The sequence below is a fragment of the Hyla sarda genome, chromosome 4 (genome assembly GCF_029499605.1).
Source record: "Hyla sarda isolate aHylSar1 chromosome 4, aHylSar1.hap1, whole genome shotgun sequence".
NCBI lineage: Eukaryota > Metazoa > Chordata > Amphibia > Anura > Hylidae > Hyla > Hyla sarda.
Genome location: NC_079192.1, coordinates 399,002,813 through 399,018,713, shown reverse-complemented (window position 1 = coordinate 399,018,713; position 15,901 = coordinate 399,002,813). Strand labels below are relative to the sequence as shown.

The 15,901-nt window shown below is 44.6% G+C and overlaps 1 protein-coding gene across 5 annotated transcripts in view; it reads left to right on the top strand.

Annotated features, from left to right (window-relative positions):
* RFX4 (regulatory factor X4) overlaps positions 1–15,901 on the top strand; it is an 84,747-nt gene that overhangs the window by 19,923 nt on the left and 48,923 nt on the right. Inside the window, exon 1 of one of the 5 annotated variants that reach the window (XM_056517309.1) lies at positions 12,954–13,080. The exons of the other annotated variants lie outside the window; for them this stretch is intronic. The gene's annotated coding sequence lies outside the window, so the exon portion shown is untranslated. Of the gene's footprint in view, positions 1–12,953; positions 13,081–15,901 lie in introns of those variants that run through there. 5 annotated transcript variants of the gene reach the window in all.

Sequence of the window (15,901 nt, the reverse complement as noted above, 5' to 3'; positions counted from 1 at the left end):
GACTGATACGACCTTATGGTTTGGTTCTATTCTTGGCAAAAGTCTTATGTGAAGTCTGATGGAGATTATACCTGTGTATATGTATTCTTCCAGCACTGGGGTCATAGGTTAAAAGGGTTAGCCAGGAATAAGCTATTATATATATATATATATATATATATATATATATATATATATATATATACTGGCTCCAGAAAGTTAAGCAGATTTGTAAATTACTTCTATTAAAAAATTTAATCCTTTCAGTACTTATGAGCTGCTGAAGTTGAGTTGTTCTTTTCTGTCTAAGTACACTGTATTAAAGGGGTATTCCAGGAAAAAACTTTTATATATATCAACTGGCTCCAGAAGGTTACAGATTTGTAAATTACTTCTATTAAAAAATCTTAATCCTTTCAGTACTTATGAGCTGCTGAAGTTGAGTTGTTGTTTTCTGTCTAAGTACACTGTATTAAAGGGGTATTCCAGGAAAAAAAATTTTTTTTATATATATATCAACTGGCTCCAGAAAGTTACAGATTTGTAAATTACTTCTATTAAAAAAATCTTAATCCTTTCAGTACTTATGAGCTTCTGAAGTTAAGGTTGTTCTTTTCTGTCCAAGTGCTCTCTGATGACACCTGTCTCGGAAACTGCCCAGTTTAGAAGAGGTTTGCTATGGGGATTTGCTTCTAAACTGGGCGTTTCCCGAGACACGTGTCATCAGAGAGCACTTGGACAGAAAAGAACAACCTTTACTTCAGAAGCTCATAAGTACTGAAAGGATTACGATTTTTTAATAGAAGTCATTTACAAATCTGTTTAACTTTCTGGAGCCAGGTGATATATAAAAAAAAAGTTTTTTCCTGGATAACCCCTTTAAAGCAGTATCTTCCAACCAGTGCGCCTCCAGCTGTTGCAAAACTACAACTCCCAGCATGTCCGGACAGCCGAAGGATCCCCCCTCACTCCATTCAGAACACATTAATACCCAACTGAGCCGAGCGTTCCCATGAAGAGGGGAGAGATGGCTGACTTCCGCACATTATTAAAGGTGTATGGCCAGCTTAAAGGGAACACATAGCATTAAAAATACAATGCAATCATCTGGCATCATGCTATTGATCAGGAACTGAGTGTGTATATATATATATATGTAGTTTTGTGGGGAAAAATGACTATAACTTGTAGTTTGTTGATATAATACTCTGCTCATTCAGGCTTAGGAGTCCAGTGGGTGATTAGGACCACCCATTGGACTCCTAAACCCAGAATGAGCAGAAGCAGAGATGTGGGCCCTCCAGCATTTTTATAGAACTGGTCTGTATTGTTGGAATAGGATCATTTCTCACTTGAGTATTATATGCAGTAAACCTCATAAACCTATTAAAGGGGTACTCCGGTGCTCCAGCGTTCTGAACATTTTGTTCAGAACGCTTGGAGCCGGATGCCGTGATCGCGATGTCACAGCCACGCCCCTCCATTCATGTCTATGGGAAGGGGCGTGTCGGCAGACATGCCCCTTCCCATAGACATGAATGGAGGGGGGCGTGGCGTCACATAGCCTTGATGCCACAACCACTGGCTTTTTATTAGAATGCTGGGTGCTGCGGGAGATCGCGGGGGCCCCCAGCAGCAGTACCTGAGCGATCAGACATCTTATCCCCTATCCTTTGGGGATAAGATACTCCTTGTGACTGATGCTCAAACATGGTGGCACTTAAATGGTTTAGGAACACCAACGCTAAAAAATTCTTAAAGTGGTCCCTTTTCTGGGGCATAAGTCCCCCAAATGGCCAGCTTGCATCCCAGGTGGCTGTTGGCCCTTACCTGAGCCTTTTGGGCCACTATGGGTCTCTCTGGAACTAACTCCTGCCAAAGCCTACCACACCTATGTGTTACCCATGGGGATGTACCAGACATGTCTGGATTGCCCAGTGGCTTAATGGGTCCTCGTGACCGTCTTGTTGTTCTTCCCAGGATTCTCTCCTTTTTGACAAGGTGAACGCCGTGCACTTACTTGCAACCAGAAAAAAACAGTAATACAAAAACTCCCCATGAACTTGAACTTATCATTAAAGGAGGACTCCGCCCCTAGACATGTTATCCCCAATCCAAAGGATAAAGAATAAGATGTCTGATCGCAGGGGACCCGCCCCTGGGGACCCCCGCAATCTCTCCTGCAGCTAAGTTTGCTCCGTGCGTGATGACTCAGGATACAGTGGCCGGAGTATCGTAACATCACGGCTCCGCCCCCTCGTGACGTCACGCTCCGCCCCCCTCAATGCAATTCTATGGGAGGGGGCATGATGGATGCCACTCCCCCTCTCATAGGCTTGCATTGAGGGGGCGGAGCATGACATCATGAGGGGGCGGGGCCATGAAGTCAAGCTATTCCGGCCACTGTATCATGAGTCCCCCTTTAAGAACTCTGGGGGACATTTACTAAGATATGTGTGATTTAGTAAATTTTATTTATTTATTTTTTTTTTTTTGCGTGTTTTTTTTTGCGTGACTCCGCCAAATTTTATAAATGTTTGCAGAGCATTTGATACATTTTGTGGAGGATACACATTTTCTGAAATTTCACTCTTCACATACACCAAATAGCTACGCTAAGTCTGGGCTGTTGCAGTTTAGACACTTTTCAGTGGATTTGCGCCTTTTATTTTATTTTATTTTTTCGCCTTTTCACAAAAAAGTCTCGGTTGATAAATTCATTACCACTGCATAAGACTAACCCCAACAGCTGGTCTGTACACACTTAAAAAAAAAGTGTTAATCGAAAAGGCGCAAAAAATAGCCTGAGGCGTTTGCGCCTAAATAGAGACAAATCTACACAAAAAAAACAGCTCTAAAGACAATGATAAATGCCCCCAACGTGTTCCTTTACACAGTACCACTTGCACCTTCTCAGCCGGCAGGAGGAGGGTAGACTTCTAATGTCTTGGTTTCCAGGTAGACTCCTTTCGTCTTTCTTCTCTCCCGCATAACTTCTCTCAGACTCTACGTCACACATTTCCCTCAGCCCACAAGTAAATTGCGTTCTTTCCCATAGTTCTATGATGTCTTGGGGTGTGAAGGTGTATGGGGCTAATGATGTAGCCCAGGGGAAAGGTGTTATTCACCCCTAAATGTTTGTGACACCAGGGCGAGGATTTCCCGGTAGCCACCCGAACGGTAGTACCGCTATCCCAAGGTTAGGCAGGGCAATAGGGCAATAATAATCCAAGACCAGGATAGGGTTAACGGTAGCTTTAATGAGGTAGACCGATGGTAATAGTCTTTACAGCTAGGCCAGGATCCCAGATAGGTGACCAGTAACACAGAAGGGCCTCGCAGCTTGCTGGGACTTGTAGTGACTTTGACAGACTTTAGAACAGCCACGCTGACTATAATAGACTTGACTATAGACTTGACTTGACTGTAGGTAGTGACAGCAGACAGAGATGACTTGACTTACTGGCTTGTGGCTGTAATTTAGGCTTGAGGCCTCCAGATGTGCTGGACACTGACCCTGAGACGTCCGGTCTTTACTGTATCTCAGCAGGAGTGATAAGAGAGAGATTGTAATGGCTCCTCCTCTTATAAAGGGGGGCTGAGCCAGAAGCCCATAGGTCAAGCTGTAGGTCACCTGGTTAGCTGGTGCTCTCTGGGTAACAAACACATCATGTGAACACATTATCATGTGACTATCTCAAAGGTCCTTAAAGGTCCTTTATACATAACACTATACGTAATATATATTCCTATGGGGGAGACGCTGCAGGAGGGTCCCTAGGACACAGAGGGACTCAACCTTACAGGGCCTAAGTACTGTACAGGACTATATCCCATACTGGGACATCACAGTTCCACTTACAGGAGCAGGGTACTCATGCAATGTATTGATCCATCATCCAGGCACATGGTAGACTTGTTTCTTTTTTCTTCTTCTCTCAGGCTCTACATTACACACTTCCCTCACACCACCAACTTCCTCCTTGGCTTAGGCACAGGCCTCCTCCCCATATATTTTCGGGGCAGGTCTCCTTCTGTCACCACATGCACCTCTTTAGTCTCTTTCAACAGCGCCTAAAATCCTACTTTTGAGCACTTTTTGTTTGAGGGTTTGTGTCACGTCAACATTATCCTGAGACTAACGTTGCTATTACCGTTGCGTCACTGAACATTGTGCCTAGTTGTGTTTCCTGTTGAAAGATTTTATTAAAGTTTTTGAAACTTTATTAAAATCTTTGAACGAGAAAAAAAATATTTGAAAAACTTTAATAAAAATCTTTGTACCAGGGTTCTCTCTTTTAACCCTTGCTGACTTGACAACTCCACCTGCAAGCCTTGTTTCATGCCAGCTTCTCAGAGGGTATGGTGCCACTGTTGCATGCGGCAAGCCTTACACAACTGCAGCATAGGTGCACAGACTCTGGGGGCACAAAAGTAACACAATACAAACATGACATAACAATACAGAACAACGGTAAACATGTACAGCGATCCCTTAAGTTACAATATTAATTGGTTCCAGGACGACCATTGTATGTTGAAACCATTGTATGTTGAGACCAGAACTCTAAGGAAACCTGGTAATTGGTTCTGAAGCCCCCAAAATGTCACCCAAAAATAGGAAAAAGTGAGAATGAAATGGGCACTGTCAGATACAAAAACTTTTGATATGTTGTAAAGCATGTATAACCAATAGGTTTTGCAACTGCTTTCATTAGAAAATTTTGAAATTCAGTATTTCATACAGAGGAAGCCAGTCCCCCTGCCTGCTTGGACACATACTAGTCCTGCTGTGTCCATGAGTCATATCCTATGTCATGGACACACTTCCTTGATTGACAGCTGTGAACGCAGGGAAAAATCCTCCCACTGTCAGCTTGTGTCCTGATACTGTCAGTGAGGACAATTTGGGAGTTGTAGTTTTGCTAATGCTAGGGGAGATGTGAGCAGACAGCATACTGAGGGAGGGGGCGGAGACCTTCACAGTGAGGCCACGCCCCCTCCCTTTGAGAGGAATTCAGACTAGTGAGCTAAATTAAAAGTGTAATAAAAAAATAAAAAAAGGTGCTAGACACATAAAAATTAGATGTACATGGTCAGGAGTAGGTACTGAATGATATATTAAAAAACCTTTTTTTGTTGGATCTGATGGATACGCTTTAAAGAAAAATAAGTAGATAACCAATACAGATAAAGCAAATCCTTACATATTTAAGTAATCCTGTACAGTACACAATGTCCTAAAAAAGTAACATGGAGCCGCCCCTACCTGGTGTCCAAAGGAGCAGCTAACCCTGGTACAGGTAAAGAGTACAGAACATGTAATATCTCCCTGTACTGTAGGGGGCGCTACCAGACACCAGTCAGTGCATGTACTTCAGTAATATAGGTAAAGAGTACAGAACATGTAATACCTCCCTGTACTGTAGAGGGCGCTACCAGACACCAGTCAGTGCATGCACTTCAGTAATACAGGGGTTTTACCAGTGAATGCCCATTCTGATTGGTCAGTTCTTCCAGCCATTGACATGTCTCACAGATCTGGACTGTCTGTACATTGTATGTTGAGTCTGGGTTCAAGTTACAATGGACCAGAAAAGACTGAAAATATTGTAATCTGAGGCCGTTTTAAGTTGAAAGAATACAGTACAAAGTCTTATACTGTAAGTGGGGAAAAAGTCGAGTTTTCATTGTAATGTTCACGGCTCTATGGCCTCAGCCCATAGATTTTCACCGATAAAAAGCCTTAAAGGGGTTATCCAGGAAAAAACTTTTTTTTTTTTTTTATATATCAACTGGCTCCAGAAAGTTAAACAGATTTGTAAATTACTTCTATTAAAATAATCTTAATCCCTTCAGTACTTATGAGCTGCTGAAGTTGAGTTGTTCTTTTCTGTCTAAGTGCTCTCTGAGGACACGTGTCTCGGGAACCGTCCAGAGTAGAAGCAAATCCCCATAGCAAACCTCTTCTACTCTGTGCAGTTCCCGAGACAGGCAGAGGTGTCGGCAGAGAGCACTATTGCCAGACAGAAAACAACAACCACTCAACTTCAGCAGCTGATAATTATTGAAAGGATTAAGATTTTTGTCTGGCAACAGTGCTCTCTGCTGACATCTCTGCTTGTCTCGGGAACTGCACAGAGTAGAAGAGGTTTGCTATGGGGATTTGCTTCGAAACTGGGAGGTTCCCGAGACACGTGTCATCAGAGAGCACTTAGAAAGAAAAGAACAACTCAACTTCAGAAGCTCATAAGTACTGAAAGGATGAAGATTTTTTAATAGAAATAATTTACAAATCTGTTTAACTTTCTGGAGCCAGTTGATATAAAAAACAAAAAAAAACATATTTTTTTCCTGGAATACCCCTTTAAATGCCTCCATGACATGTAGCCTGGGCTCAAGTCCTGCAGGAGCCCATGGGAATGGAGTTCCTGCACTTTTCCCCAGCAGGAACACTTTTCTCATTAGCAGGAGGAAATCTTGGGTGAATTTCCACGCTTTTTTTTCCCAGGATTTAGGCTTTCTATACCTATTGGTGAACCAAGCAGCAATCCACCGAAAAATTGACGTTAGGCATACCTCTGTTGTGTTGCTCTTTTACATTCTTTTTACTTGTTCCCTGCTGTATTTTCCTTGTCCTCCATCGACGCACAATTATACGAGTTCCACTTGATGCCTTCTCTTTTCCGACCAGTAATTCTGCCCCATTACTCGCCCTCTTCTCCATAGTGAACGCATTAACCGGTACTCAACCTTCAGATTCAGTTCATTGTCTCCGGGTAGACAACCTCTCAACGTTTTCGTGTAGCCATTTGCTCACCTACTTGGGTTTTGTGAGAATGTTTCTTCACGCGCCTGAATCTGGTGACCTGAGAGGATCCCGGTCATTGATATACAAACACAGTACAGCGCATGTTCCATCCCGAAAATTCCATTTCTAAACGACCCCTCTTCCTCGCTCTCTACTATTACTATTATTTTCTTTTGTTTATTATGGCTATAAATAGATAGCTTGTGCCTAGTACAGGACCTAGTGAAGGGTCTGAAAACTAGGGTGACTCCGAATGTTGCAAAACTACAACTGGGAGTTGTAGTTTTGCAACAGCTGGAGGCACGCTGGTTGAGAAACACCGACCTAATGGGTTGAGCATGACAAAGGTATTCAATGCCTATTTAGCCCTTTTACTAGGCATAACACAATATATTGGATTTTTTTCATAGACTATTTATTTGCTTACATCTTAAAATGTAATTTTAGGCTACGACAATACGTGGTGGAAATGCTGAAAATTTTTGTGCAGACCTGCTGCTGCGTCCTCCTGTCAAGTAGTGAGCGGTAATGCACACAGGGCGAGGAGCCAATGGCTCTTCGCTCTGTCAATCAGCCGAGCCCCAGCGCCGCATTGAACTATACAGACGCGCTTATAGTTCAATGTGTCCTGGACCGGCCATGGAAGCAGGAGACCGCTGTGTATACAGCGATCCCCTGCTTCTGTGCTGCGGCATCTGCAGGGGGTGCAGCGGGGGCCTGGGCCCCTTAGTGGAGTAATGGCTGTACCGCCCTAATGGCGGCCCTGGCTGCATACAAGCTCCTGATACTAGTATCAGGCCCCCAAGTGTGCATGGGCGGCCCAACCGCGCTCCGATTTATAAGAACGGGTCAGGTCGGGGACTGAGCACAGGCCGGCCACTGCCGGCCCCAGGGTGAGTGGCCTACCGGGAATTTTCCCAGTATCCCGGTGGGCCAGTCCGGCCCTGCACACAGTTCTCAATCCATTGCCATGCAGTATGGTGCAGAAGCGGGGAGTCCGGTGTAGAGTACCTTTTATAGGTTAAAAAAGTAAATGTATTTTCAATCGGCAGTTGCGGATTTTGCTGCATATTCGTAGCAAAATCTGCAAAACCTGAAAATACTGAAGATTTTGGTGTGGAATTGCTGCATATTCCCTCCTCCTTCTGTCTAGTGGCGAGCGGCACTGCATACAGTTCTCTGTCCATCGCTATTCAGTACTGTGCAGAAGCGGGGAGTCGGGGGATACACAGGCATCCCTGCTCCTATATGCACAGTGGAAAACTAAATATACTTCAGATCCGCAACAAAGTCTGCTACACCTGCAAAATCATTGCAGATTTTTGTCTCCCCCTTTGAAGTCAATGTGGCAATTCTGCGGAAAAAACTCGGACACCGATCTAACATAGCAATTGGGTACCTGTCATTAAAAGGGTATTTAAAGTGTACCTGTCACTAAAGGGGTATTTTTAGAAAGTTAAAAAGATTTGTAAATCACTGCTATATAAAAAAAAAATCTTAATCCTTCCAGTACATATCAGCTGCTGTATGCTCCAGAGAAAGTTCTTTTCTTTTTGAATTTCCTTTCTGTCTGATCACAGTGCTCTCTGCTGACACCTCTGTCCATGTCAGGAACTGTCCAGAGCAGGAACAATTCCCCATAGGAAACCTCTCCTACTCTGGACAGTTCCTGACATGGACAGAGGTGTCAGCAGAGAGCACTGTGGACAGACAGAAAGGAAATTCAAAAAGAAAAGAACTTCCTGTGGAGCATACAGCAGCTGATAAGTACTGGAAGGGTTAAGATTCTTAAACAGAAGTAATTAACAAATCTTTTTAACTTTGTGGCACCAGTTGATTAAAAATAAATATAAATAATGTTTTCCACCAGAGTACCCCTTTAACTTGTTTGGGCACCCCAGGTAAAAAATGTTATTAATGTGCATAAAAAAGCCAAGGAAAGATCTCCAAAAGGCATCAAATTACAGATTAGACATTCTTATAATATGTCAACAAAAGTTAGATTTTATTTCCATCATTTACACTTTCAAAATAACAGAAAACTAAAAAATGGTGTCTGCAAAAGTTTGGGCACCCTGCAGAGTTAATATCTTGTACTGCCCCCTTTGCAAAGCTGAGACCTGCAGGTGTGTCATGGATTGTTCTCAATCATCATCTGGGAAGACCAGGTGATGTCAATCTCAAAGGTTTTAAATGCCCAGACTCATCTGACCTTGTCCCAACAATCAGCACCATGGGTTCTTTTAAGCAGTTGTCTAGAAATCTGAAGCTGAAAATAGTTGACACTCACAAAGCTGGAGAAGGCTATAAGAAGATAGCAAAATGTTTTCAGATGTCAATATCCTCTGTTCGGAATGTAATTAAGAAATGGCAGTTATCAGGAACAGTGGAAGTTAAAGCAAGATCTGGAAGACCAAGAAAATATCAGACAGAACAGCTCGCAGGATTGTGAGAAAAACAATTCAAAACCCACGTTTGACTGCACAATCCCTCGAGAAAGATCTGGCAGACACTGGAGTTGTGGTACACTATTCCACTATAAAGAGATACTTGTACAAATATGGTCTTCATGGAAGAGTCATCAGAAGAAAACCTCTTCTACGTCCTCACCACAACAATCAGCGTTTGAACTTTGCAAATGAACATATAGACAAGCCTGATGCATTTTGGAAACAAGTTCTGTGGACCGATGAGGTTAAAATTGAACTTTTTGGCCGGAATGAGCAAAGGTACGTTTGGAGAAGAAGAGGAACAGAATTTAATGAAAAGAACCTCTGTCCAACTGTTAAGTATGGGGGTGGATCAATCATGCTTTGGGGTTGTATTGCAGCCAGTGGCACAGGGAACATCTCACGAGCAGAAGGAAAAATGGATTCAATAAAATTTCAGCAAATTTTGGATGCTAACTTGGTGCCATCTGTGAAAAAGTTGAAGTTAAATAGAGGATAGCTTCTACAAATGGATAATGATCCTAAACACACCTCGAAATCCACGGGGGATTACATCAAGAGGCGTAAACTGAAGGTTTTGCCATGGCCTTCACAATCTCTTGACCTCAACATAATTGAAAATCTATGGATAGACCTTAAAAGAGCAGTGCGTGACAGACAGCCCAGAAATCTCAAAGAACTGGAAGACTTTTGTAAGGAAGAATGGGCAAAGATACCTCAAACAAGAATTGAAAGATTGCCAAAGGGGGCAGTACAAGATATTAACTCTGCAGGCTGCCCAAACTTTTACAGACGCCATTTTTTTGTTTTCTGTTATTTTAAAAGTGTAAATGATGGAAATAAAATCTAACTTTTGTTGACATATTATAAGAATGTCTAATCTGTAATTTGATGCCTTTTGGAGATTTTTCCATCTTTCCTTGGCTTCTTTATGCACATTAATAACATTTTTTACCTGGGGTGCCCAAACTTTTGATCCCCACTGTATCCCCTAATGATAAAATAAAATGCCCTCCAACACCAGCAGAGTAAATCAAGTGCTGAGACCAGGATAAAAGTAAGGGATATTTATTTCCCACAATGCAACGCGTTTCGGCATGCCTGAAGAAGCGGAACTTCCGTGAAACACTTTGCATTGTGGGAAATAAAAATAAATCTCCCTTACTTTTATCCTGGTCTCAGCGCTTGATTTACTCTGCTGGTGTTGGAGGACATTTTATTTTAAAATTACCCTGTTGGCGTGGAGTGGCTGCAGAGACCCATCATTACTAAGCTATATTCCATAGTTGTACTTGGATAGAGTACAACTCACTTCGGTAAACGCAGTTCACATTTTGCGGTATTGTCTTACCTGAAGGTATCACACTACGGAGCGCATCCTGTGTTTTTTTATTTCTATACTTATCCCCTAAGGGTTCGAACGCTGGGACCCCCCGCGTTCTCCTGTACGGGGCCCCGTCTCTGCCGCGCAGAGGCGTGTTAGCCTCAGAATGAGGCCGTGGCAGACACACCCCCTCCATGTATCTCCATTAGAGAGTGGGAGATGCAGTGTTCGTGCATCCCCACCTCTCTCATAGTGCTGTATGGAGTGCAGTGAGTTCGACGACATGCGCATTAGCCGCACAGAGCCGCAGCAATGCTGGGTCCTGGTATGGGAGGTCCAGTCAGAAAACCAGATACGAGTCCTAAATGAGCCGACTGGAGTCAAACGGTGACACTGGTCGGCTAATTAAAGTCAAAGGATTTCAGCGCCGGTCTGGCTGGGGTACGGGAGCGCACGGTTCTCCCCTCCCCCGGCCGTAGGCTGAAAACGTGGTGGGAACGCACCCTAACATATGAAAAACGCAAGAAAGTAAAAAGCATATAAGAAAAAAGTATTGAATAAATGCTTAGCCAAATCATATAAAGGTGGTGTCCCGGTACCATATGGTATACCGTACCTTGTATGGTGGTCTCCAAAGTCAGAGTTACTTCGTTCCGGTATTGTCCTCCTGGTGGGACAGCCCCTAGTCACCTCTTCCTTCTTCAATTTTGTGATGTTTGTATATGTATTAAATTGTGTATTTAATTGTGTATATAGTGTCGCAGGACCTTAAGTCATGTGACTAATGTTAATTCTCTTAGGGTATGTTGAAGGACCTTCCTAGGTCACGTGTGTGGTCACCTGTTTAGACCATAATCCCTTGTGTAAAGTGACTGACAGATGTTATGGACCAATGAGCTCAACGCCAGCCCCTGCCCATATAAGGGAGCTGCCAGCCAATCCTCGCTCTCTTGGGTTCCGGACTAGCAGAGAGTAGAGTTCCGTGCAACTTTCAAAGACAAGACCGGGCCGAAGCCTGAAAATACTAAACCATGAGTTATATAATACAACTCCCTGCTAAAGTCCGTGTGACTGCTGGACCTAAACTCAATCCCCTAAATCCAGTGGAACAGCGCATCTCAATCTCCTGAGCTTAAAACTCACAAGGTCCCAACCAACTGTCAGGATCCTAATAGAATCTGATTGTACAAAGACTGTTCCTGTTTGATTCTGCATAAAACCTGCAGTAAAAGTTCCGAGAGTTTTCTGAAACCTCCCGTTGTGGGCATTCATTTATTATTCCTCCCTATCGCTCTTGGGACAGGTGGCGATAGGACAAGTCTATACAGATGAGCCCTCACCCTGGCATCACGACAGTTAAGGGTTAAACCAGCACCCTTTCATCACTGCACAGCTACACCCCATATACCCTATACCCCCACAAGCTTACCACATAAACAAAGCAATATAAATATATAACTTATAGAGACCGCGGGGGGTCTAAGTGTCTAAGGCTGCAGTATTCCTTTAAATTAACTCCTAAATGTTCGTCCACCATGTGTCCTCCTTCAGGTCCTGCTTGCAGTCCTCTTCTCTGGTCCTGCAGCGGCAAATGTACGGAAATGCAGGTGGGACCTCAGCTCTGCGAAGCGCTTCGCTCTCTGCCTGTCAATCAAGCAGTCGAGAGCAAGAGCTGTGCGCGCCGCGCTGAATACCTGTAACTCATAACACACGACAGAGACTCTTTAAAATCAGCGCCACAGGTCGGTTTCCGACAAATCTCTCATTAGTTGGAACGTAAAACCCTCATAATATGTCTATTGTCATCTATACAGTTGTGGTGGTGTTTATTAGATTCTTAGATCACATTACATCTTTCCACTGTATCAGTCCTTCTCGCTTTCTAGAAAAGTTCCAGACAACGAGACACATCTTATAGAAATGTAACTTAAGTATATTTAGAAAATGTACTTTATCCTTAACCGTGTGCGACTTAAAGGGGTATTCCGGGCAAAAACTTTTGGGGATAAGATGTCTGATCACAAGATCACCGCTGGATTTAGGGGGTTGAATTTAGGTCCAGCAGTCACGCCGACTTTAGCGGGGAGTTGTATTATAACTCATGGTTTAGTATTATCAGGCTTCGGCCTGGTCTTGTCTTTGAAAGTTGCACGGAACTCTACTCTCTGCTAGTCCGGAACCCAAGAGAGCGAGGATTGGCTGGCAGCTCCCTTATATGGGCAGGGGCTGGCCTTGAGCTCATTGGTCCATACCATCTGTCATTCACTTTACAAGGAATTATGGTCTAGACATGTGACCACACACGTGACCTAGGAAGGTCCTTCAACATACCCTAAGAGAATTAACATTAGTCACATGACTTAAGGTCCTGCGACACTATATACACAATTAAATACACAATTTAATACATATACAAACATCACAAAATTGAAGAAGGAAGAGGTGACTAGGGGCTATCCCACCAGGAGGACAATACCGGAACGAAGTAACTCTGACTTTGGAGACCACCATACAAGGTACGGTATACCATATGGTACCGGGACACCACCTTTATATGATTTGGCTAAGCATTTATTCAATACTTTTTTCTTATATGCTTTTTACTTTCTTGCGTTTTTCATATGTTAGGGTGCGTTCACACCACGTTTTCAGCCTACGGCCGGGGGAGGGGAGAACCGTGCGCTCCCGTACCCCAGCCAGACCGGCGCTGAAATCCTTTGACTTTAATTAGCCGACCAGAGTCACCGTTTGACTCCAGTCGGCTCATTTAGGACTCGTATCTGGTTTTCTGACTGGATAGGGGATAAGATGTCTGATCAATAGGGGCCCGCTGCTGAGACCCCCCGTGATCTCCCTGTAGCACCCGCATTCTATGCGGGTGCTGAATCTCCAGTTTCGGAAACCTCCGGGTTTCCGGGACTGGGGACATGACGTCACGCCACGCCCCCTCCATTCATGTCTATGGGAGGGGGCGTGACAGCCATAATGAGATATGCATATTGCTTGTATCAGATGATTCGTACCTATTACGGGAGGACAGATGGAATTTTTCAGTAGACAGTCCTGCGAGAGATATATTCAGGTATGTACAATACCGCCAATTTGTGCAACAAATAACTAACGATATAAAACGTAATCCCAGAATATAAGTGCACGACCATTATGTCTATAGGCGACACATCACGTGGAGAATAAACTAGATCTCGAGAAATATATCTGTAGACTTGTACTAGATATTCCACAACAAATATATACTTTATAGCAGTGGTCTTCAACCTGCGGGCCTCCAGATGTTGCAAAACTACAACTCCCAGCATGCCCGGACAGCCAACGGAGTTGTAGTTTTGAAACATCTGGAGGTCCGCAGGTTGAAGACCACTGCTTTATAGCGTATATGATAGCCGAAAGCCGTATAACCGCCGGCTGACGCGTGGTGGGAAGAACGTCTTAAGCCTCGACGCATAAATGTCATGTATCTTGCCAGCTTGATAACATATGAAAAACGCAAGAAAGTAAAAAGCATAAAAGAAATAAGTATTGAATAAATGCTTAGCCGAATCATATAAACAAAGCAATATAAATATATAACTTAAATCCACACACACACTTGTCATATTCCCCAACTGCACGTATATAATGAACAGTAAACAAAAGATAAGGAAGAAAAAGCAAATGTTATTTCATATAACGGTGTCACATAGGGGTCCTCCAATGGAAATTATTATTATTATTATTATTTTTTTAATCAACTGGTGCCAGAAAGATAACCCCTTAAGGATGGACCCATTTTTTACCTTAAAGGGGTACTCCGCCCCTAGACATCTTATCCCCTATCCAAAGGATAGGGGATAAGATGTCAGATCGCGGGGGGTCACGCCGCTGGGGACCCCTGGGATCTCAGCTGCAGCACTCACTTGTTGCGGCTACCAGAAACGCTGGAGGCTTCAGCTCCCAACCACGGTGACGGGAGATCGTGACATCACGACTCCGCCCCCCCGTGTGACGTCACACCCTGCCCCTCAATGCAAGTCTATGGGAGGGGGCGTGATGTCAAGATCTCCCGTCACCGTGGTCGTGAGACGTTAGGATGAGAGCCTCCAGCGCTGCCGGAAGCAGTTACAGGTGGGTGCTGCAGCTGAGATCCCTGACATCTTATCCCCTTTCCTTTCGATAGGGGATAAGATGTCTAGGGGCGGAGTACCCCTTTAAAGGAGATATCCAGTGGTGAAAAACGTATCCCCTATCCTAAGGATAGGGGATAAGTTTCAGATCGCGAGGGGGGTCCCCCCGGGATCTCCTGTACCTGTGTCTCTTTAAATGGTAATAACTTTAGAAGGCTTTTACTGAGCGGACCGATTCTGAGATTGTTTTTTTGTGTGACATATTGTACATTTTGTTGTGGTGCATTTTTGTTGACACATGCAGCATTTTTTGTGAAAAACTCCAAAATATTGTGAAAAACTGGAAAATTTTGTTTATGGTGTACACTGTGCGGTAAAAGTGATGTTACATTTATTCTGTGGGTCAGTACATTTTATATGGCGATACTGTCACGATGCCGGCTGGCAGGTGGTGGATCCTCTGTGCCAGAGAGGGATTGGCGTGGACCGTGCTAGAGGATCGGTTCTAAGTCACTACTGGTTTTCACCAGAGCCCGCCGCAAAGCGGGATGGTCTTGCTGCGGCGGTAGTGACCAGGTCGTATCCCCTAGCAACGGCTCAACCTCTCTGGCTGCTGAAGAAAGGCGCGGTACAAGGGAGTAGACAGAAGCAAGGTCGGACGTAGCAGAAGGTCGGGGCAGGCAGCAAGGATCGTAGTCAGGGGCAACAGCAGAAGGTCTGGAATCACAGGCAAGGAACACACAAGGAACGCTTTCACTGGCACTAGGGCAACAAGATCCGGCGAGGGAGTGAAGGGGAAGTGAGGTGATATAGGGAAGTGCACAGGTGTAAACACTAATTGGAACCACTGCACCAATCAGCGGTGCAGTGGCCCTTTAAATCGCAAAGACCCGGCGCGCGCGCGCCCTAGGGAGCGGGGCCGCGCGCGCCGGGACAGAACTGACGGGGAGCGAGTCAGGTACGGGAGCCGGGGTGCGCATCGCGAGCGGGCGCTACCCGCATCGCGAATCGCATCCCGGCCGGAGGTGGTAACGCAGCGCCCCGGGTCCGTGGAACCGACCGGGGCGCTGCAGTGAGGGAAGTGTAGCGAGCGCTCCGGGGAGGAGCGGGGACCCGGAGCGCTCGGCGTAACAGTACCCCCCCCCTTGGGTCTCCCCCTCTTCTTGGGGCCTGAGAACCTGAGGATCAGACTTTTGTCCAGGATATTGTCCTCAGG